Raw genomic sequence first — 26,438 nt, 5'->3', positions numbered from 1 at the left:
CCAAACCTAGAGGACCCAAGGAATTGAAAGGACTACATCCAAATTCCCAGCAAGTAGGTGTCTTAGGATGACTGGCATTTTCGTTGTATTCAAAAAAACGACCTAATAAGGTCCTGTAGGTCCTTATCTTCCGATAAGTTGAGGCCCCTGTGCCTGAAGACATTCGCCAACATACTACGATAGCCTTTAAATTCGTCGAAACGACTAAGCCCACATTCTTGTCTTAAGAATAAAAAGAAGTCTGCAATTTGAATTCACAGAGGTACTGGAAGAGGAAACGTTATTCCTCTTGCACCATCTTCTGAAGACATCCCACTTCGATTGGTACACTCGTAATGTGGAAGAACCTTCTCGCTCTAGCGATTGCCTTAGCAGCTGCTGACGAAAAGCCTTCGCTCTGACCAGATTTTCTGGACAGTCTGAAGCCAGTCAGACTGAGAGCGGGGAGGTTTTTGTGGTAACCTGTCGAAGTGGGGGGGTCTGTCCTGAGTAGATCGCTCCTTAGAGGAAGCGATCTTGGAAAATCCACTAGCATTCAGCACCTCTGTGAACCATCTTGTGCTGGCCAAAAGGGAGCTATCAAAGTCATCCTCGCGGAATCTGACTCTGCGAACTTTTTTAAAGTGCAACCCCAGAATCTTGAAGGGGGAAACGCGTATACATCGAGTCCTTTCCAATCGAGTAGGAGGGCGTCTATCCCTATTGCTCCTGGATCCGAGATGGGAGAGCAATACAGATCCAGTCTTTTGTTCTTTGCAGTTGCAAACAGGTCTAAGAGAGGCCTGCCCCACAACTTCCAAAGGCTCTGGCAAACATCTTGGTGCAGAGTCCCACTCTGTGGGAAGGACCTGATCTTTCCTGCTGAGGAGATCTGCCCTTACATTCCTTTCTCCCTGTACGAATCTGGTGAGAAGTTTTTATCCCCCTTTCTTCTGTCCACAGAAGAAGATCTCTTGCTGTTTCGTACAGAGAGAAGGGAATGCGTCCCCCCCTGTTTCCTGATGTATGCCAGAGCCGTGGTGTTGTCCGAGTTTTATTTTGCACAACTGCTCCGTCACATCTGACTCGAACTCCTTCAGAGCAAGCCACACGGCTATTAGTTCTTTCCTGTTGATGTGCCAGGAAGACTGGTCCCCCATCCAGGTTCCTGACACCTCCTTGGTTCCCAGAGTCGCCCCCCAACCTGTTTTCCGACTCATCGGAGAACAACACCAGGCTGGGTTTCTGGGATTGAAGAGGCAGTCCCTGCGAGAACTTGTCGGGATCCGCCCACCATGCTAACTCCTTCTTGATTTGAAGAGTAATTGACAGGGACTTCAAATCCTGAGAAGGACGACTCCAATTCCGATGAAGAAAGAATTGAGCGGTCTCAGGTGCAACCTTCCTAGGGAAACAAATTGCTCCAGTGAGGAGAGCGTCCCCAGCAGACTCATCCACTCCCTCACTGTGCATACTTCTTTCCCCAAGAAGGTTGTTACTTTTTCGAGTCCCCGGGCTATCCTCTCCTGTGACGGAAAAGCCCGAAAACTCAGAGAGTTCATCTGGATCCCCAGATAAACGCACTCTTGAGCGGGAATCAGACTTGACTTCTGCAGATTGACCAGAAGTCCTAAGGAATAAGTCAAATCCAGGGTTTTCTTCAAGTCCTTCAGACAACGATCTCTGGAATTGGCCCTTTTATAAGCCAATCGTCGAGATAGAGCGAAATCCTCACCCCTTCCAGGTGAAGCCATTGTGCCAACATTCCTCATGATGGCCGTAAAGACTTGGGGGGCCGTGGAGAGGCCAAAACAACAGGGCCCTGATTGGAAGATTCTTCCCCCATCATGAATCTTAGACATTCTCGAGGAAGGGATGGATTTGGTACGTGGAAGTTAAGCGTCCTGTAGTCCAAGGACACCATCCAGTCCCCTGGACGGAGTGCTGCTAACACCGAGGCAGTGGTCTCCATCGTGAACTTCTTTTTTTTTTTCTTTTTTCGACGAAGAAGTTCAGGGCGCTTACATCCAACACCGGTCTCCATCCCCCTGAGGATTTTGGAACTAGGAACAGGCGGTTGTAAAAGCCTGCCGAAGATGATCTGCCACTAGCTCGATCGCCTCCTTTTCCAGCATCTGGTCTACCGCTAGTCGGAGGGCTTGATTCATGATGGGGTCTCCCTGTATCTGGCCGTCAACTCCCTCGGGGTATTCGTCCAAGGGAGGCCTCGAAAAGAACGGGATTAGATAGCCCTTCCTCAAAAATGACAATTTGTCGAAAATTGCATTTTTCCTAACTATACAAACCTGAGGTTCCTTTTAACAATAGGAAAGTAGCTAGCGGCAGCTGGAACGGTCCGTAAGCTTCGAACAAGGGGAGGGGCGGTAGTTAACTGCTTGTCCGATCGTCGCGCGCCGCGCGACTGGGAGGTAAACAAATCACTTTTGCTTTTGGCCCATGCAAAATACGCAGAGTGAGGGGTGGCATGAGAGGGACTTTTATGTTAAAAGGACCTCCAGGTTTGTTATAGTTAGGAAAAATGCAATTTTCGACAAATTGTCATTTGTTCCGATACGTAATACAAACCCTCGGTCCTTTAACAATAGGAAGACTCACTTCTTGGTGGGAGGAATCTGAGTCTTTTTGATGAACAGACTGGTGTTCGTCCATCCCTGGAATGCCTCCCTGGTCGTAAGAGCGAGGGAGATCCAAGCCTCTGTCCGATTGATCTTTTGGGGTGTGCACCGCAGGATCAATGGTCAGACCTCTGGGCCGAGTACTAAGAGAGAGGCAAGCGTATCTCTTCGTACCAGCATTGTAAGAACTTTTCCTTTACATGAGCAAATTGTAAAGTAATGGGTTTGTCTCATGTTGGCATCCACTTTCTCCCCCTTGTTGGAGAAAGTGGTGGATATTTACTCCCTATCTCTAGTTTAAAGAGATAGGATGGAGCTCTGTTGAATAGCTTACCTGCATCTGACTCCTTTCCAGCAAGGTAACGACCGTATCCCTCTGCCCACAGGTAGAGGTAGAAAAAAAGATGGTGAAGAGAAGCCAGTCACTCTCTCATTCACGCATTTCATTCTCCCAGTCATACCAGGAATCGATGCTGTTCTGCCTGCTCGGGTGCTGGGTAAGCTTACACAACGTGTTTGAGCATGCCACCACAGGTCCCAAGGAAAAAGTATCCAAGGACTTGTGGGCAATATCCCGAAGGTAGAAGGACGTGAAGGTGGTCTGGTTGGCCCAGACACCTGCCTTCAGGACCTGCGCCACGGAGAAAGTTCTTAACGGAACGCTAAGGAGGGTCCGATACCTCTGACTTCGTGGGCTCTCGGACGAGCGTACGGATGTCGTCGCTACCATCAGCTTCGTACGCTCTCCTGATCACCTCACGCAGCCAGAAAGAAAGCGTGTTCTTGGAGACTTCTTTCTTGGTGACCCCAGTGCTAACGAAGAGGCGTCGACACTCAGGCCTGAGATGTCGAGTTCTCTTCAGATAGTGCCGTAGCGCCCTCACAGGACAAAGCAGCATCTCATCCGCATCGTTATCGGTGAAGTCCAGGAGGGAGGGATCGTGAAAGACTCGAACCTGTCGTCAGGGATCGACGGATTCTGAGTCTTAGCTACGAAGTTCGGGACGAAATCGAGCGTCACAGATCCCCCAGCCTCTGGTATGTTTAACATCATAAGAAAAGGCCATGTAGTTCCCCTACTCTCTTCGCCGATGCCAGGGCCAGCAAGAAGAGGGTCTTGATGGTCAGATCCCTGTCTGACGACTCTCGGAGTGGCTCAGAAGGTCTTCGAGTCAAACTCCTAAGTACGAGAGTCACATCCCACGCAGGGGGCCTGAGTTCCCTGGGTGGGGCAAGACCTTTCGAAGCTCCTCATTAGCAAGGATATCTCGAACGAATTCGAGATGTCCAGTCCCCTCAGTTTTAGGACGAGAGCCAGGGCGGGGCTCTATATCCTTTAACTGTGGGTACTGAGAGGAGCTTCTCTCGGCGAAGAAACACGAGGAAATCCGCTACCTGCTGAAGAGGTGGCTCTGAGAGGAGACAGACCCTGTCTACGACACCAACCACAGAAGACGGCCCACTTCCCCTGGTACACAGCTGCAGAGGACTGTCTGACGTGTCCAGCCATCTCTGTTGCTGCGCTACGAGAAAAGCCTCTCGTTCGCAAGAGATGGTGGATAACAGCCAGCCGTGAAGTTGAAGGGACTGGACTGCGTGGTGGTACCGGTTCTACGTGTGGCTGGGCTAGAAGGTTGTGCCAGGTGGGTAGCTCTCTTCGGTGCGTCCGCAAGAAGAGCCCAGCAGGTCCGGATACCAAACGGCTTGAGGTCGTTTTTGGGAGCCCCACAGGATCATTCTGAGATTGGGAGTGACCAAGCGCTCGACTGATCACTTTCCGAATCAGACAGAAGGGAGGAAAGGCGTAAGCGAAGAGGTTGTCCCAGGGGTGTTGGAGAGCGTCCTCTGCAAGCTGCCCATGGGTCCGGCACAGCTGAAAAGAAAACCTGAAGTTTTCTGTTGTGCCGGGTGGCGAACAGGTTCTACGACCGGTCGCCCCCCCACAGGTTGAAGAGCCTTTCCGCCACATCTTGGTGTAGAGACCATTCGGTCCCTATCACCTGATCCCGACGGCTGAGCTTGTCCGCTACTACATTCCTCTTGCCTGGAATGTAGCGTGCTGACAGCTCTATCGAGTGAGCCGTGGCCCACTCGTGCACCTGCACTGTCAACTGATGGAGCGGAAGAGACACTAGCCCCCCCTCCCCCCCTGCTTGTTGACATATGCCACTACTGTGGTGTTGTCGCACATCAACACCACTGAGTGTCCCACCAAGCGGTCCCGAAACTCTTGGAGAGCGTTGAAACGCCCCTTGAGTTCCAGGACATTGATGTGAAGGTGCTTTTCGTGATGGTCCCACACACCTGCAGTCAGCAACTCCTCCAGGTGTGCGCCCCATCCCTCGGTCGATGCGTCTGAGAACAGAGCATCTCCGGGGGGGGAGTGCGTATAGGCACTCCTCTTAAGAGGTTCTTGTCGTCGAGCCACCAGGCTAGGTCCTGCCTCACCTTGTCCGTGATAGCCACGGGAAAGTAAGGAGGATCCCTGGCCTGAGACCAACTCTCCCTTAGCCCTCCACTGGAGAGACCGTAGGTGAAGACGCCCGTGAGGGACTAACTTCTCGAGTGACGACAGATGGCCGATCACGACTTGCCATTGCTGTGCTGCCTGTCCTGCCGCGACAGGAACCGGCCGGCTGCCTCCCTGAATTTGCTGATACGCAAGTCTGCGGGAAAGACTTGCCCTGCTACCGTATCTATCAGCATACCCAGGTACTTCACTCTTCTGCTTGGTTCGAGATCGGACTTCTCGTAGTTTATCACGATCCCAGATCGCGACAAAACTTGAGGAGTCGATCTCTGTCCGTGAGCAACTGCGAGCGGGAGCTCGCCAGGACTAGCCAATCGTCGAGATACCTCAGAAGACGTATCCCGTTCGAATGGGCCCAAGCCGACACCAGAGTGAACACTCGCGTGAACACCTGTGGGGCGGTTGAGAGACCGAAACAAAGTGCCCTGAATTGGTACACCGTCCCGTCGAAGATGAAGCGGAGGTACTTTCTGGAGGACTGATGGATGGGTATTTGAAAATACGCGTCCTTCAGGTCCCAATGAAAGCATGAAATCGTTTCCCCCTGATCGAGTCGAGCACTGAGGCGTGCCGACTCCATCGTGAACCGCGTTCGTGCGAACGAAGCGGTTCAGGGGAGAGAGGTCTATCACCGGACGCCAGCCCCCGATGCCTTCTCCACTAGGAAGGCGGCTGTTAAAAGCCCGGTGACTGGTCCTCCCACGATTTCTACAGCTCGTTTCGCCAGCATGGTCTTGATCTCCTGTCGAAGAGCGTTGTCCTTTGCTGATCCCCGGACATAGGGTCTGTAGATGGACCGGTTTGGAGATGAGGGGGGGGCCAAGACTCGAAGGGTAGTAGATATCCCTCCCGAAGGACGTCTACTATCCAGTTCTCGGCGCCGTAGCGCTGCCAAGTCGCCCAATGGCTCGCCAGGCACCCCACCACTTCCGGCAGCAGGTGAGGGGGAACGCCGTCCCTAGCGTTTCCCTCCTCGTTTCGACTTCTTTCCAGCACCTCCTCGGGGAAAGGAGGGCTGGGAGGAGGGCTGGTTGCGGCCTCCATTTCGCAGAGTCGAAACAACTGGAGTCTTCACACGGGGTTTTGGACGGTTGCAAAAAAAAAAACCGTCTTCGCCGCCGTGGAAGCGCTAGCCAATCTCTTTGGTTTGGCCGCAGTTACTCGAGATTGCCCAGAACCTTCGAGACGCCTGGTGGACTAAGCGGTCACTCTCGTCAGTGCGCCGCCGTTCCACCGCAGCGTCCCAACCATCTCTCCAGGAAAGAGAGCTGGGGACTCCTAAGAGGTCCATTTCGTAGCCCGAGTGCCGCCTCACGCCCAGCCCCCTTGGTCACTCGGGTAAGGACTGCGTCCCTACGTCGAAGAACAAGTTGGCCCACAGGTTAGCAGTCTGATGGGCGAGTAAGAGATTGCTTCTTCCTCCAGACTGGCACAGTCTCCTAAAAGAAGCGTCGTCTTCGAGAGCAGAACTCCCGGCCGGAGCCGGCCGCTACTTTGGATATTGTGAGGGGGACCACAAATCCAACCAGGAAACTGCCTGGAATGCTGCCATAGCGGTAGATTCCAGGGCAAGTGCCTCCTGCTGCGAGAACCATAGGTTCTCCGACAGGAGCTGCTGCGGGACACACCTGGAGTCAGCCTCGCTAATTCCGGGTGTTAACCTGTTTTCGGCAGTATCGGGTTCTTCCGATGGCACGTAGATCGCCTCTGCCGCTGTAGAGGAGGAGGAAGCAGCTTAGAGGACCGTCCGGATTTTAGCGAGTCCTCCCGTCCTGAGACGAGATTCTCCACCTGATCCAGGACTGAGTCCGCAAGCTCTGATGTGGCAACCCCATCGTCATTTTGGGCTCCCTCTTGGGACCCCAAAATGACTCGAGCCGGGACGTGGGCTCTGCTGGTGGTAGCGGCGATCCTTCCGCGAGGTCATTATGCAGACGCATCAGCTTAATGACCTCTGCGAAGTTCCTCTGTATCTCGGGCGTCACAGCGTCTTGTGGAGTAGGACCGTCCAGTCCCTCCAGCAAGAGCATATCCCTCGATACTCCTCCTTCAGAAGGAGGAACAGCGACAGACCCCTGACGGTCGCCTCCAACTACTTGCGCGTACGTCCTGGTCGGTCCTAAGACCGTGCCTGAGCCGTACGGCGTCATAGCCGGGTCACGAGCGGCGCACCTCTCGTGATCGCACCTTGGTACCATCGCTCCTCCCGTATAGCCCGAGGAGGTTGAAGGTACGGGAGAGGAGCAGACCTGACGCTCCCCCCTCGCTCGCTGGCAGGACCAGCGTGCGTGTAGGGCTGCTGCTGATCGTCAACCCGCGGTGACGGTCGAGCAGTAGGCCTAGCGTCGCCGCTCGCCTGGGGCGATTGGCTCGGCTGAGAACGTCGAGACCGATCTCTAGCGTCAGGCGAGCTGCCGCTGGTCACCGTCTCCGCCCGGTCCCATCGGGAGCGGCGGACGGGTGACCTGCTAGGCTCCCTTTCGCGTCGAGACCGGCCAGCGTCCTCTCGGCGCGTCAAACCGCTGGTACCAGCCGTGGCTGGTACCGGCGGCCGTGGGGACTCCTTCCTCGCCTCAACCCGTGGCCGGTCAGCGACCGTCACGTCAGCCCGAGCAGCCAGTTGGTCGCTGCGAGAGCGTCCACTGGGCCTGGCGAGAGTCGTGTGCACGACTCTCGCCAGTCTTCTGCTCCGCGCCGCTGTCTTGACGGCGAGCGAGCTCGGACGTCAAAACTTTGGCTGGACGGTCCTCTTTGGAAGAGCGTCCACTCGGTGCTTCTCGCGAACGAGAAGGGCGAGACGGAACCTGGTTTAGCGGTCAGAACCGCTAGCACCAGGTGAGGACGCACCAGCCGAGGCTGATGCACCCTCTGGTCCCCGTCGACTTCTTCTTTGCAGAAGAAGCGACGGGCCCTGTACCCGAAGGAACAGGAGGACCAGCAGAAGAGCTCCCCAGCCGCCTTAGCGAGCCGGGCCCTTAGAGGATCCCGAAGGAGTCTTCTTAGGGGGGGAGGAGCTAGCACCCCTTCTTCTTCTTCGGCTGTTTAGCCCTAGAAGTCGAGGGGAAGGAGAGCAGCAGACGACGAAGAAGAGATGAAGACGACGACGCACCTTCTTCCTCTTCCTCTTCTTTATTCAGGCTCCGCAGAACAGACGTCAGGTCTTCCATCCGGAGGGACCGGGGCAGTTGCCGAAGCAACAGGCCCGCGACTGCACCTGTCCGGAAAGACCTGAGACTGTGACAGCAACACCAGCAGCAGGAACAACAGGAACAGGTCCGGGAACAGCAGGAACGGCAGGAACATCTGAAATGGAATGTGCAGGCCTATCTGAAACGGAAAGAGTGGCTGGAACGGCAACAGGTACGGCAGGCACGGCAGGTACCACGGGAGAGCCAGGGCTCCTGTCGACAGTCACCGTCATCCGTGGCACTGGCGGCAGGAGGTCCAGGGGGGTACTCTTTGGGCAGCGGAAGTCCGGGGTCGGCAAAGGAAAAAATCCAGGTGGTGGTGGCATCGTCCTCTTTTGGAACGGGCGCGGCAATGGGTTTTTGTACTGGCCACCGTGGGTGTCACCGACATTATATGGGGCGTATATACCATGATGTGGTGGCATCTCATACGCTGGTGTCGTTAATGTGGTAGTAGTGGTGGTCACCGCAACCATGAGTGACCACCGCCGACCCTGCCCCCCGCCAACCGCTGCTGAGCGCACCCCTGGATGCTGGGCACTCCCTGCAGTCGCCAGCGACTCCCACACCTGTCCCAAGTCGTCCTTCGCTGATGGCACACCTGCGGAAGCAACATTCGTTCGGGTTAATTGGAGGGGCTTCCCCGCGCCTGGGGGGCGAAACACCCCCCCCAGAGCGGACGGAAGACCCCGAGTACAGCACACTGTACGTCCGGGTAGCGGGCCGCCCTCCTCCACACTCGACGGATCGAGAGAGGAAAATGGACTCCGCTATCCCCCCCGCAGGGAAGGCGCGAAACGTGGGGGCTGGCCGGGAGGCAGGAAAGAGGACGAAGTGTCCGTCACCAAAGGAGTCACTGGACTTTCCGATGACTTCTTGGCCGGCCTAAGTCTCTTCCTGCCCTCGTACAGCACCCACTGCGCCTCGGACCAATTCATACAAACCACACATGGTTCGTTGCGGGAGCACTCTCGCCCCCGGCAACGCAGTACAAACCTCGTGGGGGTCCACCTCAACGAATGACCTGAACCCTCCACATTTACGCCCCTCCAGCCCGGGACACACTCTAACGGGCGACTGGAGGGGCGCGGTGATATTTCCATTTCCTCCAATTCACTCATTGCAAGAATAGTAGAATTGAGAAAAAGTACTTACAATCACTCCTGATATACAGAAAGAGAAACAAATACTCAAAGTTGAAGCAAACGACAAAGCGGGTCAGAGCGATGGCGAACACGTCCTTCCCACACACGGCCGAAAGCAAAAGTGATTTGTTTACCTCCCAGTCGCGCGGCGCGCGACGATCGGACAAGCAGTTAACTACCGTTCTCCCCTTGTTCGAAGCTTACGACCGTTCCAGCTGCCGCTAGCTACTTTCCTATTGTTAAAGGACCGAGGGTTTGTATTACGTATCGGAACAATTGACAGGGTCCAGGCATCTGCGTCTTTCTGGGCCCAGACTTCTGCAAACTGTAAAAGCCTGGCGCCTACAGTTGTCTGAAGGACTTGAGTCTTACTTGGGAGGTTTGATTGACTTCGTAAAAGTCCTCCCTCTTCTGTTTTGGTTTCCGACCTCTGAACGAAGAGGATCTAGAGGTAGATGCCCCTCGAAAGGGTTCCTGAGAGGTCGGCTTAGCTTTCTTTGTCTTAGTCTGGAAGGTAGGGCGCGGCTTCCTTGCAGACTGTGCTAGAAGGTCCTGTGTAGCTTTGGCAGAGAGAGCCTTCGAAATGTCTTGAACCAGGTGTTTAGGAAACAGCTGTGTAGAGAGGGGGGGGCAAAAAGCAAAGACGATCTCTGAGCATGTGAGACCGATTTTGTTAAAATGAGCAAAATACTGATCTTTTCTTCAAGACCCCTGCTCCAAACAGTGAAGCTATTTCGCTGGCCCCATCTCTCACCGATTTATCCATACAGGATAAGACACAATTCAAATCCTCCGGAGAAAACGTGTCCGGTCCTTGAGTTTTCTTGGCTAGGACTCCGAGGGACCAATCGAGAAAGTTGAAAACTTCCAAGACTCTAAAATGCCTTTTTAGAATGTGATCCATTTCATTCATTGCCCACGTTGTTCTGGCCGAATTCAAAGCTGATCTTCTAGTGGCGTCTACTAGTGCCGATTGATTGATTGATTTATTAATTCTTACTGGCGTCGCAACGACGAGGTTATTGACGCCGTATCATTAAAAGGAATTGCAAAGGAAAAAGTCAATTAAAATGCTATAAAATATGTTTATATAAATCTGTCAGAGAACTACAGAGAACCCAAAACACACAAAATACCTATCTCACCTACACATCTATTTCAAATTAATTGTAAACAAAAATACAAGCAACATAGGCACCCCGCAAACTTCCAAATTCTACAGAGTTCTGTCAAAATAAATAGATATTAAAAGTACTAAAACATTATATATGGTAATAGATATATCAATTGGAGGTAAATTTTATGTACATAAAAATTTCCTGATCTAAAGACTTAAAAGCAAATGATATACACTGACACATACTAACACATACACAAACTCAAACATCTTGACCAACTAACCTAAATTTTTTCAAGAAGACCTGCTTCTCGAAGGTACTAAAAAGCTTATCCTCATTAAATCTCTGCCTATAATGGCATCTAGTTTAAGATCCATTCTTCAACTACGTTAAATGACGGTTCCTTGCTGATATTAAGCTGGGGCATTCTACTATTAAATGTTTTACTGTGAGGGGAACAAGACAATCCTCACAAATGGTTCAGGGTCATTGTTCATTAAAAACCCATGAGTAATCCGTGTGTGGCCGATCCGTAACCTACATAATGCAGTCTCTTTCCGACGGTCTTCTAACATATAAAGCCAGGGGTTGATTACATCAGTGAGTTCTCTCATTTTATTATTACTCTCTATTGTCCAATAGAATTGCCAAACTGATTCTACATCTTTTTAATTTCAGGAATGTAGTCTGAACAGGGAATTGCTATACTTTTTGGATTTTTTTGATGTACCTAACTTAGCCAATTCATCAGCTCGTTCATTTCAACAATACCAACCATGTGAAGGAACCCAGCAGAGGTTAACTACCTCTGTTTTTGTTTTAATAAAAACAACCACTCTGTTATTTCCAGTACCACAGGGGTGTACTGGATTAAAAGATGCCAAAGCTTCCAAGGCACTCTTGGAATCACTAAAAATGGTAAAAATTATCTCCTTCTAAAGTTACAATTTTCTTTAGGGCTGTTAAAATGCTAAAAGTTCAGCAGTAAAAATAGAAGCACAACTTGGTAATGCACCACTAACACTACTGTCAGGGTATACCACTCCAAACCCAACGCCTGCACTGGATTTGGAGCCATCGGTAAAGAATTGCCTTGAGTTATCATGTTTTTCAGCATGGCAAAGGAATTTCTGCTTAAGAATATCACCTGAACAGTCTGCCTTGCAACCAGAAAACCATTTACAATATTTCACAGAGGGCAACTTCCATGGAGGGAATCTTGAAAATTTTGCTGGAATTACTTTTCCTTTTATTACATTGAGCTCCTCTAATGCATATTTTACCCTGTATCCAAAAGGTCTTTGGATATGAAGCATATTTTTCATAAATACAAAAATTGCCTTTAAAACAGTATTGTAAGCTAAGGACTCAGGAGTTCTCTGTATGCGGTACCAATATTTCAACAGGGTAAATTTTCTTATCAGATCTAAGGGCAGTTCACCTGCATCCACTAATAAACTAGATATTGGAGAGGATCTAAAGGCTCCTGTTGCGATTCTAATTCCCCCATGATGAACTGCATTCAAAGTATCTAATCTCCTTGTCGTAGCTGATGAGTAGATTTCTGGACCCATATGCCAATTTTGAAGCAACTATTGCTTTATAAACATGTAACAAGTGCTTTCTATCAGCCCCCCCACTTTGTATGACCTAAGACTTTTAAACATCTAAGGCCTTCATGCATTTGACTTGAGGCTCCTGATATGAGCTTCCCATGTTAACCTGCTATCAAAGATGAGGCCTAAAAACTTTGTTTCCTGTACACATGCGAGTCTCTGTCCATTTAAAAACAGATCTGAGTCTGGATGAACCCCTCTGATACGGCAAAAAATGCATAACAACTGTTTTGGCAGAGGAAAATTTAAAACCATGCTCAGCTGCCCAACTGTTTAACTTTTATTTATTTCCCAACTGGAGTTTTTTCGCTCTGCACAGACATTTTAGATGCAGCACACGAAATAGATAAAATCATCAACGAACATTGTTGACATTACATCTTTTGGAATTTTTGAGGCTATCCCCATTTATGGCTAAGGCAAACAGAGTGACACTTAACACACTTCCCTGTGGTACTCCTTCCTCTTGTTCTTTCAAATTAGACAGAGTACTACCTACTCTGACTTTAAAATAACGGTTTTTTAAAAACACTTTAATAAAAAGTGGTAGTTCTCCACGCAGACCCAATTCATGCAAGACTTTCATATTTCCATGCCTCCAGGTAGTATCATACGCCTTTTCTAGTCAAAGAAAAACCGCCACATAATGCTGCTTGGAAGCAAATGCCTGACAAATTGCATTCTCCAAACGTATCAATACATCTGTGCAAGAATGCATACGGCGAAAGCCACACTGAGATGATGATATAATCTTCTTTGATTCTAAAAACCATACCAACCTAAAATTTACCATTTTTTCCATAAGTTTACAAAAAAAACAGGAAGTTAAAGCTATTGTCTATAGCTTGTAGGGACAGATGAATCTTTCCCTGGCTTAACAAAGGTAAAACTGTTGCTATTTCCCAAACACTAGGGTAACCACTCTCCTTAAAAATTCTATTAATAATACTTAAAATAAAAAATTTAGTTTCCTTTGAAGTATTCTTGATCATTTCATATAAAAATTTCATCAGGTCCAGGTGCAGTGTTTTTACTGTTACCAAGAGCAAATAAAAATTCCTCCATGGTAAAAGGCGGCATATTATATGATTCAGATTTAAAAGAGGTAAAATCAATTGTTTCAGACTCTGCTAACACTCTCTCCCTGTAGAATGGAGAATTTTCATCCCATACTTGATATCATTGCAAAAATGTTCTGCAAAAACATTGCTTACAGCCTTTGAGTCTGTTATAAAGTCACCGTTACTTTTAAAACTGGAAGGGACTAGGATTGTACTTTCCTGCTATTTTCTTAATAACTGTGCCAGATCTTGCTCATAGGTGTTTTTCCAGGTAATTGTTGATATAAAAGTGCCCATGATTCTCGTCTCGCATGCTTTATTTGCCATCTGAATTTGGCTCGAGCCTTTTTAAAGGAGATCAAGTAGCATTCACAGCGATGTCTTCTGTACCTAGTATAAGCTGCTCTCATGGCTTTATGTCTTATTTTGCCATTGAACATTCCACCATGGAACAGGCTTCCGATGCAATTTTCCACTGGTTTTTGGGATTGCCTTTTCTGCTGCAAACGTAAAAATCATTGTTAAATAGAAACACTGCTTCTCCTATTGTTTGGCATATCTTTTGCATCTAGTTCAGTATAACTGAGTTCCTCGAAAAGGGGCCAATTTGCTTTATTGGTACACCACCTAGGCATTCTGTATACTGGCTCATATTTCCTCAGTTCTGATGACAATTGGAAAAGTGATCACTACCGTTATAGATCTTCCAATACCTCCCAGTTGAGTCAATGATGTATCAGAACTGGTGATAGATAAGGTCAATACATGAAATTGCACCAGTCTGAATGTGAAAATGGGTGGGTTTTTTCAGTATTTAAAAAAAGGGTCATATCTGAATTTTCTATTGATGATAAGATAAGCTTTCCTCTTTGATTTGTTAAAATGCTCACCCCCAAAGTTCATGTCGACCATTAAAGTTCTCCCAATATCAGAAATGGTCGGGGTAGCTGTTCATACAAGTGTGTTAACTGTCGTTCAAGTATTGGGTTATTAGGAGGGAGATACAATGAACAAATTGTAAGTAAGTCTTTTTTAAGTGAATTTTGACAGCTACAGCTTGGAATTGAGTTTGCAACTGTATTTTGAGTGAGCAATATCTCGTCTTACAAGGAGAGCACTTCCACCCGAATTTCCTGTATAGGGAATTGGGAGTGGAATGCAAAAACTCTTTAGGAGTAAGCATTTTGTTGTTGCTTAGCATAGTCTCTTGTAGTTGCTAAGCATACTGGATTATAAGTAATTAATCAAACCTAGTAGCTCTTCATATTTGGCGCGAAGTCCCTGGCAGTTCCATTGTAGTATAGCAGAGAAAGTACCTATCTAGAGGATGATCCCCTGTCCAAGATCGTTTATTAGGTTTTTTTTCTTCGAAGATGACATCTGAGTTTTGTGACGGACTTTTGGTACAGTTCCAGATGTCGAAGGAGTACTTAGTGGGGTCATTTGAATACCAAGTGATCACTTATGATGGTATTTGAAACAGCAGTATCTTTAGTATTATCTTCGACCCTTGCAGTATCTGGTTATCATTTTCAGCTAGTCTAATTTTATTGTCTAAACCAAGCTGAACTGAGTTTAACATTTTGTTTGCCTTAGGTTCTACATTTGTTGCTGCTGTGTTGTATGATAAGATAGTGGATATGACTCATTATTTTCCATTAATTCCGATGTTCTATTGAGGGTCAGCTGAACCACAGGATGGTGAGGTTTACTCGTTTGTTTTGTTTTGATCAACTTTTTCTCCGGACTGTATCTCCTTTCTCAAGGTGCTTGACTTTTGATTCAGGCATTGTTACAGACTCTTCACTTAAAGCCCTCTTGTTGACAATTTTCCCAGCATCCATTTTTTTCTTCTTTATCTTCATTACACTTTTGAGATTCAATTTCTTTTGTCTTTCCTCATTTCCTTTTACTGCATCTACAATGACTTCTGGGTGTTGAATTTCTGCAAAGTCTTTTGTCTTGCTTCTTTAAAGGTAATGCGCTCTTGAGTCTTGATACAAAGTGTTTCTTTTCAATGAGATATTTGATACATGATTTAGTGCTGCATTATGGTCTCCCCCACAATTAGGGCAGCATGGAGTAAGTTCACAATTCCCATGCTCTTTTTCTTCCACAGTTAAAGCATATGCTGGTTCATTCCTTTCTTTTTCCTACATGTTGTTATCAAATGGCCAAACATTTGGCAATGGAAACATCTTCTGGGAGCGGGAATATACTGTCTAACTGGCAGGTGAAGCCATGCAGCTTTCAGAAATTTAGGGGAGTCTCAAACAATCAAAGGTGAGTATCAGAGTAGGTGTTGGATGTAATATTCCCAATACTTTTTTCTTGATTCGTCTCACATCTACCACCTTTTGATCAGCAAATTCTTTCCGGAGAGTGTCCTCAGAATAATGTAGGAGTTCAGTACTATACACTACTCCTTTAGACTGATTCATTGTTTTGTGAGGAGTGCATTTTGCTGTGCTTCCTTCTACAGCACTAATAGACAGTAATTTTCTACTTTCATCTGGTGATGAAAACTTCCACAAGTAAGCTTCCTTCACCTTGAGAGGCTATCTTTGGTTCTCTGCCAATGCATTTTACAATATCTCTATGGACAATCAAATATATTCAGTTCTTTTATGCTTTTGTCGAGATCAAGAGAAAGGTATTTATTATAAGTCTCAGGTTCTTGAGATCCAAGTAAAATTCCAATATCAGGATTAGCATTCTTATTTCTATTATTAAATCTGCTATTCTTTCCTCTGTTCTGAACTACATAAGGCTTGTAGTAACAATCAAAGAATCTTTGATGTTTTCATTGGAGGAGGTTGGGGATGGCAAAGGGAGGTCCTTATCCAAGCCTAAGGTTGTCAACGGTGCCAAAGAGTCGGGGGATCCATAGGGGACAATGTACTAGACATATTATCCATGTTAGTTTGAGGAAAAAAAAGGGGGGGGGGGGGAATATACACACACACACACACACACAACAACAACTGCTTGGAAAGACCAACAAGGTATCGCGGGACTAGACAGGGTCCGACATTCTCCACCAATGGCACACGTAGAAGTTGCTTCCCCAACGGTCTGCCCCATACCCTACCCTTTCGGGAGGGATAGCACCAATATGCTTGCAGTGGCCCAGGTATAAGCCAATCTGCCTGCTGGGAGTTCTACCCCCACATAATGGGGACAGACTACCCCACTCCAACATATATTGGTGGGCTTCCGGACAAAAGCCAGGAGTCCCATCCCAAAACCCACCAGCCCCCCTCGGATTCCGATGGGCTGATCCCTGGAGATGGTTCCGCCCTTAAGATAACAATGGGAAAATCCCTCACCATCTCTTGGGTCCAAACCGTATTGGGTGGCGACTCACCACCACAACACAAACAATTAGCTTCGAATGCAAACCCCCTCCCAAACCACGAACCCTCCCAGACTCACCCAAGCAGAAAAATTTTTTGAAAGTGGAAATGTCCACGCAATTAATGCCAAAAGTTTTGTAGGCGTTCCGTCAGGATTTCGCCTTCGCAAACTTGAAGGCAGAATCCCTTACCCCCTCACCACGTGAAGGAAACCTACTCGAGGGGTACTAGTGCCGAAAATCTGTGTCAGCTGAAGACGGAAGGCCCAGTCCCAAGGGTTCTCCTGTCTCATACCAAAATCCTGTCCTTCCTGAAAGCTTCGACGGAGGGAAGGCAAACATTGTTTTCCCCGCTTCCTCTTTAGTACGCATCCATGAACCGAAACTCTTGAGCGCTTTCTTCATAGAAAGAGTCGGCTTCATTCTCACACACGAAGATCCTTTCGTTGCTTTCGCTGTGGAGAACAACGAGTGTGGAGAAGGAGGAGCAGTAGGGCTCAAAGACTCTCCGAACTCCTGAAGGAGAAGTTCTGTGAGCTTCTTGTACGAAGAAACTGTTGCCGATGTATTAGTTTCTCCTCAGAGGCTTCCTGGTCTTCTTGAGGAGGAGAACGGGGATGAGGATCCTTATGAGAATCCTTAGATGATTTCCTAGCTGGGGTACAGCGATGAATGAGACAAACGTCTTGAATGAGGAGAAGATTCCAAAGTAGAAAGCGTACAGGAGAACGACGAGTTGTAAAAGAAGGGCGCTTATCCGAAAATTCTTGTCTAAACTCGCATTCTCTAGAAAGACCACGTCTATCCCTAGGGAAACTACGAGAGGGAGAGCGCCTGCTAAGATCCTGGCGCCGATCGTGAGGAGAGCGGCTACTAGGCGCCGAGCGCCTATCTGTTACAGGGCGCTTAGTGGAATCCTGGCGCCTACCAAGCGCGAAACGTTGCTAAAAATAGGGCGCCTTTCAGGAGCAGGGCGCTCGAGAGGTTCTTGATGCCTACGAAGCGGAGAGCGGCTGCTACGCTCCGAGCGCTTAAACGGGGACAGGGCGGGCGTTCGGCGAGATCTTGGTCCTTACCGAGGGGAGAACGTCTGTAAGGCTCCGAGCGCCTAACAGAAGCATGGCGCTTGAGGCGTTCTTGACTTCTAGCAAGAGGAGACCGATGAGGAGTAGGAGTCTCGAGAACGAAAGAGCGCCTACTAGGAGAACGAAGCAAACGAGGATCAAGGTGTCTTTCCTCCAGGAGAACAGCTACTAAAAGAATGACGCTTACAGGAGCAGGGCTCCTACTAGACTCTTGATGTCTTACAGGGGAGGAGCGAACTCCATGCGATGAGCGCCTACCAGTCACGTTATCCGACGCCCGACTACAGTAGTCGGAGGAGAAGTGCGCCTACTTTCAGAAGGGCATTCCCTAGGTTCTCTGAGAAGACGAGGAGAAGAAAGAGAGACGGCGACGACGAACCAAGTCTTCTATGACCTGAGCGACTCTCTCTTCTTGCACGAACTCTAGAAGAAGGAGAAACAGAAGGGGCTGAGCGTCTACCCGAGGCAGGAATCCGATTTGAGGAAATATCTTCATAGTCCAAGGAGCGCCTATCCGTCGAATGGCGTCTCGACACCTCCGAGCGGGAGTGGTGTTCCTCTCGTGAAATGTTACGATGAGTAGAAGAATCCTCAAAAGAAGGAGAACGCCGATTACAAGGAGAGCGCTCTTCCGACGAAACGCGCCTCGATCTCTTGATCGGGAGAGACAAATCCTTCCTTCTACGCGATCTCGATGCCAAGGAGTCCGCCAAGGCTGTGATCTGAGCTTGTAGGCCCGCTAGTACTCGAGAAGGAGAGTCCCCAGGATCTTCTTCCGAAGCAAGCTCAGCGCGAGGCGCGGGAGAAGGAGGGCGATCACCGGATCTCCTAGGCTTCTTTGCTTGCAAGGAAGCTACATCAGAAAAGTCTTCTGGGCTGGACGCTAACGTACTGAAGGGAGCCTCCGCAGCCCTCTTCACGGGCGTGACGCCTCCTTAGAGCTCCACCCACGCTTCGGCGAAGGAGAAGAGGATGACGAAAAACACTGGCGAAGAATATTCTTCTTCTTACGATCCAAGGCAGCCTGGGAGCGAACTTCAGGATCTGCCGAGGGACGCCTGACCGGTGGGGGCTCTCCCTAGCCCTCCTGCGGCTTTTCGACTTTCCTCCTCCACTGGAACTGGGAGTCTGGAAGAGGTCTAGGCCTGGAGGCACTAAGGAGCCGGTCAGACGCACCCTCCACATCACTGGGTGCCACTGTACTTATCATCACTGACACTCTTACCTTGCTCAGTACGAAGATTCTGTTCTTCCTTAGAACACAAGGAAGCTTTTGAGGCCGCCGCCTCCGAAGACGAATCTACGGCTTCGGTGCGGGAGCAGGAGCTGAGACCTGGGAGGAAGGTTCTAAAACTACATTAATGTTAGTTTCATTCTCACTCATTCTCGACCTGCTCGAGCTCCTTGAAGAAGCTTTACGTACCCTATCCCTTTCAAGTTTCCTAATATAAGAAGAAAGAGCCTTATATTCATCTTCGTTCAAAACCTCACACTCTTGACACGGGTTACTAAACGAACATTCATTCCCCTACATTTAACACAGAAAGTGTGAGGGTCCCCACCGCAGCTTTCGGTAACCTCACCTTACATCCATCGGTTCACACATACTCTAAACAAAACCGGAGTTTTGGAAACAGAATCAAAATCAGACATTCTACAGGGAAAATCCAGCGCAAAGTCAATAACGGTCCACAATCAGCGTTATGCCAAGCCAACATAGAGCGAATAACGTCACCAAAATGTTCAAATCAATCTCCAGGCAAGCGAGAAATGAAGAATATATCGAAGAAACGACAACAGTTGTTATCGCTTCAGCGACAGAAAAAATCTGGCTGGAGAGATAGATTGGTTCATACGCCCGCCACCCAGCGGCGGGTGGGTAAGGTAGACCACCTGACCTACCTGTCGCGTGTGCCGCGAGATTTGAAATTCTGTCGGAACGTCGGAGACTATAGCTAAGTATATATCTGGCAGGGAAGTTCATGGTACAAAATTGACCGAACAACGACCTCGGACGGTCGAGGACGCTAAGCGTAACAATACGAAAGGACGCCACTTCAATCGCGTGTCTGCCTGAAGTTCAGTCGGTTGTGTGCTAAGACGTTGCTGAAATTCCTTGCCATTTTCGCAAATTTACAATGGCTCCTAAACGCCAAAGTACTTCCTCCGATGATAGTTCATCCAAGAAGAGGAAGGTCATCACGATGGAGTAAAATATGACGTGGTGAAGCGTTCGGAGAAGGGAGAAACTAACACAGAAATAGGCCGTTCTTTAGGCTTAAGCAGGACCACGGTGGTAACCATTGTGAAGGACAAGGAACGTATTCTGAAGCATGTTAAGGATGCTGCACCGATGAAGTCAAAGGTGATAAACGAGAAGCAACGTAGCCAGAGCATTGTGAAATGGAGAAATTGCTCATGATCTGGCTGGAGGACCAGAACCATGCGACGTGTTCCGGTGAGCTTAAGTGTGATCCAGGAGAAGGCTAGAGCGCTGCATGAGGCAGTTAGTGAAAAAGTTTGGCGAAGGCAGTGCTGGTGGTGAATTTTCCGCGAGTAGAGGTTGGTTTAACCGTTTTAAGGCTCGTGCAAATTTGCATAATGTGAAGCTGCAAGGTGAAGCTGCTAGTGCTGATAGAACAGCAGCAGAAAGTTTTCCAGGTGGTTTGGCTGAGATAATTAAGGATGGTGGTTACACGGCTGACCAAGTCTTTAATGTGGATGAGACTGGATTATTTTGGAAAAGAATGCCAAATCGAACGTACCTTTCCAAGGAGGAGAAGTCAGCACCTGGCCATAAAGCTGGAAAGGAGCGACTGACTTTGCTGTTTGGGGCCAATGCAAGTGGCGATTTGAAACTGAAGCCCTTGCTGGTGTATTTGGACAAGAATCCCAGGGCATTCAAGGGCATTTTCAAGAGTCAACTCCCTGTGATTTGGAAATCAAACAAGAAGGTTTGGGTTACCTTGATGGTCTTCGAAGATTGGTTCAATGACCATTTCGTGCCAGCAGTGGAACGGTATTTGACTTCGAAGGGTCTGCCTTTTAAGGCCCTCTTAGTCCTGGACAATGCCCCTGGTCACCCTTCAAATTTGAGCGTGGTCACCCTTCAAATTTGAGCGACATGCACCCTAATGTGAAGGTGGTGTACCTCCCACCCAATACCACATCGCTGATACAGCCAATGGACCAGGGAGTAATAGCTATTTCAAGGCTTACTACCTTAGAAGGACATACGTTTGCTTTGAGGGCATAAGAAGCTAACAAGGAGTTGACACTGAAGCAATTCTGGAAGGGCTACAACATTGCTGATGCAGTGAAAAATATTGCAAGTGCTTGGGACGAGGTGAAGACGACCACTTTAAATGGGGCCTGGAAGAAACTGTGTCCACAGTTTGTGCACAGTTTTGAAGGCTTTGACCAGGCAGAAGACATCGAGACTGTGACGAGGAAGATCGTAGGGCTAAGCAAGAGGCTGAAACTAGATCTTGAACCTGATGATGTAACAGAGCTGCTGGCTTCCCATGGAGAGGAATTGTCTGCAGAGGACTTACTTGAACTTGAACAACAAATGATTGAGGAAGAGGAGGCGGCACCAGAGCCAAAACCCAGGTCATTAACACTGTGAAAGGCTTGTCAGAGGGGTTTTACTCATCTGGAGAGAGCCTTGGCTTCTTTTGAGGCAGAAGACCCTAACGTTGCCAGGTTTGACAAAATAAAACGTGGAATGTTAGACTTAAGTAACTTTCTACAAGGAGACCCTGAAGGAGAGCAGACGAAGAGAAGTGTGCAGTCCAGGCTTGACACTTTCTTTCACAAGTCTCCAGTACCACCACCTCCCACTCCTAGTCCTGGTAAGGAATTCTGAACTGTTTTTTACTAATTTGTGTGTTTACATAGTGTACATATTAAAATGTGTTAATTTTTTAATGTAACAACTAATTGTAAGAGTAATTGTAACTTCATTAATTTTCATCATTTGTAATTTTATTGCAGAAGTGGTGACAGTTCCAGATCCCCCTGTACTACCTGTGACAGTTCCAGATCTCCCTGTACTACCTGTGACAGTTTCCAGATCTCCCTGTACTACCTGTGACAGTTCCAGATCCCCCTGTACCTGGACCCTCTGTAGCAGCCCGTCCACTGTACATGTACAATCAGGTAAGCAATTTCATTTTTCTCATTTTCATGTTGGAAATTGTTTACACCCTACTACATACGTACACTAACTTACATAGTGGTACAATGTGTTTGATGTTGCATAACCTTATTATTTTTTTTTTTCATTTCAGACCCCTTTGATAGTGACAGCGACCCAGACGACCCTGAGCCTTTCCATGGTTTTGATGCCTCGCCCTATCATCAGGTAAGGAATCCTTAACAAATTTGTATAAAATGTTTTATAAATTGCTAATAGAAATTTTATTAAAAGTGTACATATTCCACAATTACATCCACCTTATATATTTATGTACCCTATCATTCTTTCCAGATCTAGATGTTCCCTCATCAGTTGATACGAGTAGTATCACCTCTCCAGAGCCCAAATCAGTGATACGAGTAGTATCACCTCTCCCATTCCTTCAGGTAAAAGAATTCTTCATTTTTTATATTGGTACATACATATTACACACTACATATGTCAAACAGTAATAACATGTGCAGTAGTTACAGTAGTAACTCATATCATTTTAATATATATTTTTTATCATTCCAGACTCCCAAGCACCTGCCCATCCTACTCCATAGCCCAGCCACCCACTCATCTACCATATGCCCATCCCAGTAAGCAAGCCAACCACTAGAATTTGGTAAGGACCATTTTTTTTTTATTAATGTATTATTACATATGTAATACCATTTATGTATGTAACATACATACTATAATCATATGTATTACATCATTCCAGACTGGCATGCACCTGTGACTTACATAAACCAGACCTCTACATAGCCTACATGTCTTCATTTTGCTGAAGGTAAGGAATTCTCAGTTTGTGTTTAATGTTTGCATACGTACAATAAATTTTGTACACCTAAGTGGTTACATACTGTCCTTTAATATTAATTCTTCATTCCAGACTGCCCATCATCCTAGCCTGTATCTGTGATAAAGCACACTGAAGTTAGGTTTGGAATGCATCCTTATCATGAATGCTCTACAACCTCCACCTCCATCTCCCACAAACTAGGTAACAGCTTTGAGACTCCTACAAAAGTTGTAAGTTATGTAGGAATTTCTAAATTAAGTTTTATACTACATGTTATATGTGATATTAACCACTGTATGGTGCATATTACTGTATGTAACTTACTCTGCATAGAGGACTTACTGACAAAATTATTTTTGTACATTCCAGAGTCCCCTGAATGATGTAGGCTATGGGGCCACATAAGACTTTGTCCATCCAGGTTTACATTGAACGACAACAATTTAAACTAAAAGTAAGGAATTAATTAACATACATTAAACTCTTTTTAGTACTCTTGATATATCTACAGTAATTAACATATTGCATTCACAAATTTCAGTAGTGTATATTTTGTACACTAATTTTGTTACTTTTTCCTTCCAGAACCAACATTTTTCACACAACTCCAGGTTGTTACTAACAAATTACTACAAGTGTCATTAAGGGATAATACAAGTAGAAGCACCATTTTTGGATGGAAAAAACCCTCAGGAAAGTATACGTATCAAATGTAACATGTAGGTGTAACAAAGTATGAACAGTAAGGTTTTTTACCATACAGTAGTATTACATACGTACATAAACTTTTTTTTGACAGGAATTTCTAACCAAGTTTGATTATGTACATACATGTTATAAACCACTGTACGTATGGTTACTGATGTAACTTACTAAAAACATACATACATTACTTAACTTTGATACTTTTTTGGTGACATTCAAGAAAACCAGGACCCCTCCATGATGCAGGCTATGGGGTGGCCACATAAAACTTTTCTGCCAGGGTTACTACATAACAATAGCACGACAACTGTTAACTATGTACTACTGTACTAAAGGTAAGGAATTATACATAGTAGTAAACATACATTAAGTAAGTTTGATACGTACTAAAAAAAAAAGTGACCAAAGATCTCTCACATGGGATAAGTGATCAAGGTCCCCTCAATGGAAGAATTACATACTGTACACTCCCTGCTGAACAGGGGGTGTAGACCAATCATTTACAACATGAATGCATACGTACCAGTTGATATTAAACCACTGTATGGTGCATATTACTGTATGTAACTTACTTATGCATAGAGTACTTACTGACAAAATTATTTTTTGTACATTCCAGAACACCCCCTGAATGATGTAGGCTTAGGCTATGGGGCCACAAATAAGACTTTGCTGCATCCAGGGTTACATAGCACGACAACTTTAAACTAAAGGTAAGGAATCAATTAAACATACATTAACTAAGATTTATACATGTTTATATATGTGATATTAAAACACTGTATGGTGCATATTACTGTATGTAACTTACTATGCATAGAGTACTTACTGACATACTTAATTATTTTTTGTACATTCCAGAACCCCCTGAATGATGTAGGCTATGGGGCCACATAAGACTTTGTGCATCCAGGGTTACATAGCACGACAACTTTAAACTAAAAGTAAGGAATTAATTCACATACATTAACTTTTTTACTCTTGATATAACTCAAAGTAAGAAGGAATTATAAACTAAAAAGTAAGGAATTAATTTAACATACATTAACTCTTTTACTCTTGATATCTATAATTTATATTGTTGCAATTCAAGGACTTGGTTTGTGTTAGTATTTTGTACTAATTGTGTTATACTTTTACCTTCCAGAGCTACCAGACTGGGATTTTAGTGTACTCCAGGATCTACCAAAGGATTAGTGTACTACTATATACAGTGTAATAGTGTTTAGTGTATAATCTAACCTAAGGATTAAGTGTAGTACATTGTGCTTTATAGTGTCACAAGAGTTTAATAAAGAATTATACCTTCAAGAACCATCCTTTGGCATTGAAATAACCACACTACACATCATGCAATACTTGCATGTCCCACTACAGGTGAAGGTCTCTTCCTCCAACTTTTTCTTAGTTTTAAGAGGCATCTTTTCCAAGTGTCGTTCCGGCTTATGACGATTTTCGGCTTACGACGCGCCTCAAGAACGGAACCCCCGTCGTAACCCGGGGACTGCCTGTACTAATACTGGCTGTGTAGGAACTCTCTGTCTCGCTTTGTAAAGTGACTATTCTAACTAGATCTAATGGCGAGACTCGGCTTTGTTTACATCGCCACATACGAGATGCGATCTCGTTATCTTGAACCTAGAATCTCTTAAGGTTAAGTTTCTTAAACGGCGATCTAACAGCATTCCGATCCTAGCAAAATTTTTATTGAATATATGTGAGGAGCGACACAGCAATAATCAGTACCTAGATAGCTAGATCAAAACTCAGCCATGCTTGTGTACACTCTCGGATGGCTGCACATGGCCGTCACCCCGCGCTGATATTAAAACCGATTCCACGGGTCTAAACCAAATTTCTTTAACTTTTCTTATTGAAAACAGAAATTGGGGTACTTAACATAGGTGTAGATGCCATTGGAGCCTCAGCCATCTTGCATATAAATCCAAATCTGAGATAAAACACGCACAATTCAAAAAGTGTTTTACGCTCACAAGTCCAAAAAGAAGGATGCCAGATGGCGCTAGCATCAGGCGGTGGCGGGGTGGTCCAAGACGGTGCGGTTGAGACCGCTGTTACGGCACACCCCACATATGTAGGTTGAAAGACGACCTGTGGATAGTGGCTTTCACACGCCCTTTCTTTATACACGACGCCCTAAGGGTGCTCGCGCGAGGGTAGTAACCTCTGCATACCAATGCTAAAACTTTCTCTGGTATATTTGGAAACTATTTATATCAGAAAAGTAGCAAGAAGGACCTTTTCACCGGCGAACACAGGTCGACCCAGAAAGACAATTAGAAAACAAATTTACGTCAAGTAGCAATTGCATGATTTATTGCCCAAGATTGTTGAAGTGACACCACTGTTCTTGCTTCCTATCTTCAATTCAACACTAGTTCCTCAGAGAAAAAGAAACCACAACAACAAATAAATATGTGTAAGAGGCTTAATAGAGTAGCCAAGAGAATAGAAAAAATATGTGAGAGATCACTTAATACCTATCATATCACCTAAATCTTGCCTGCTAAAAGAAAACAATTCACTTACTAAATGCGTCTTTAAGTGAACAAGCACCAGACTCGGCTACAGAGAGGGAGGCCAAGTAGGCAAAAGGTACTACTAAGGAATCCCAGACATATCTTGCTTCCCTGTACCTCCCAGCAGTAGGGGGAGCATAAAAGAGCATGGCTAAGTCATGGCTTATGAGGAGGGTGGGGTGGCTGGTACCTCCTCTGTTGCAGGGTAATACCTGAAATACATTGACTACTGAGGGAAGGTAATAACATGAGAATTGAAGTAGTAAGCAGTGTGCTTTGTAGAAAAAGTTTTACCAATAGTAGTCAAATGAGTCTAGGTAATTACAATGTTACCCAGCTTTAATTACTGGACCAGCTTTCACCAAAGGGATTCCATACAAAAGACTAAAGGTTAATATCCTAGTGTGAACAACTGGATTTTCAGAAAAATTAAAACATACTAAGTATAAGGGAAATAATTATGAGATGTCCACATATTTACACTAAAGA

General features: G+C 46.5%; 1 protein-coding gene across 1 annotated transcript in view; it reads right to left on the bottom strand.

The window, feature by feature from the left end:
• The window catches only part of LOC135218971 (uncharacterized), a 102,689-nt gene that overhangs the window by 42,167 nt on the left and 34,084 nt on the right, over nt 1–26,438 (bottom strand). The window lies entirely within an intron of this gene.

This window comes from Macrobrachium nipponense, chromosome 1 (genome assembly GCF_015104395.2).
Source record: "Macrobrachium nipponense isolate FS-2020 chromosome 1, ASM1510439v2, whole genome shotgun sequence".
NCBI classification, from domain to species: Eukaryota; Metazoa; Arthropoda; class Malacostraca; order Decapoda; family Palaemonidae; genus Macrobrachium; species Macrobrachium nipponense.
Note: the sequence above shows the minus strand (reverse complement) of the source record. Positions and strands in the feature narration are given on the sequence as shown.